The 1,285-nt window shown below is 36.7% G+C and overlaps 1 protein-coding gene across 6 annotated transcripts in view; it reads left to right on the forward strand.

Moving 5' to 3' along the window:
* The window catches only part of LOC106679968 (KICSTOR complex protein SZT2), a 240,391-nt gene that overhangs the window by 39,867 nt on the left and 199,239 nt on the right, over nucleotides 1-1,285 (forward strand). The window lies entirely within an intron of this gene.

Here is a 1,285-nt window from a genome sequence, read left to right on the forward strand (position 1 = left end):
ATATACCTTTATATATTACCTTTATATATTATATAGGTATAAATATATAAAGTTAAAATACGAAAGAAGTAGAAATGAACTGAATACTCTGAATGCTTGAATAATACTGTCATTTATTTTTACCCTCCACATAGTTTATCAGCTGTTATTACAATGCTTGTTTGATACTAGTACTTATCCTATACACTTGCTATCATATACACTACTTATCATCCCCATCCCAGTTCACAATGTGAACTTTGAGTTCACGAAATAAAAGACATAAAACATAATAATAAAAACTAAAGAACAATTCCTTGAGCAAAAGTGTACAAAAAGATCACAAAAAACAAAACAAGCTATAAATTCTACTATATATACATATTATAATAACCACAAGAAAATCATATATTAAAATAACATAGCTAATTAGACTGAAAGAAAGGGAGAAACAAATTATGATTTTACATGCCTGGATCGAGAGGAATCCGGAAGTGCCGTGCGTGGGTATTAGGTAACCCTCTGAGCACCAGTTATCTCTTGGATGGAAACTATGTTGTGTTCTCATAGCGCTACCAAAAGCGCTGTAGTGCTGATCACCCTTGTGACGGACAGACAATGGTTAACAATATACCGTCATACCTAATGAAACTTTGTGGGAATCATTTGGTACCGCCAAGGAAATGCGATTCACCCTGGAAAGCTTTTCTTTGAGAAGTCTGGAGTGTACCTGCTGTGAAATGTCGGCTAGTTGCCTACGTTTGTGAATTACAGTTTCTCTTAGATGCGTGTATGCCGTTGTTAGCAAATCTCCCCTTCTTTGTACTGGGTGGCCGAATACAACTTCTACTGGCGTAAACCCCGTGGCAGAACGAATTGTATTATTGTATGCCAACACCGCTCTAGGCATTGCTGCAGTAGCTCCTTGTCCTTTATGTAATTAGAACAACCGAAGATGTTCCCCTAGAGTATTGTGTAGGTGTTCAATGGACCCGTGGCCTTTTGGGTTCCCGGGGGAATTGAAATGCCATTTTATGTTCAACTCGGAACATTCTGTGGTGGTACGAGCGTTTCAAAATTCCCTCCCACCGTCAGACATAATGGTTTGCGGTACCCCATAGCATGACATCCAGGCAAACATACCCTCCCAAACAGCGTCAGATGTTTTGGTTGGCAAGGAATATGCCATAGCTAATTTATTAAATTTCTTTTACTAATTCTTTATAGATTCTTTCCACTGTATCATTTATTTATTACTCACATTTATATGTATATAAATAATAATGTTAAGTAATTTGAATTGTTA

Source organism: Halyomorpha halys, unplaced genomic scaffold (assembly GCF_000696795.3).
Source record: "Halyomorpha halys isolate HHAL.00 unplaced genomic scaffold, Hhal_1.1 Scaffold237.1, whole genome shotgun sequence".
NCBI classification, from domain to species: Eukaryota; Metazoa; Arthropoda; class Insecta; order Hemiptera; family Pentatomidae; genus Halyomorpha; species Halyomorpha halys.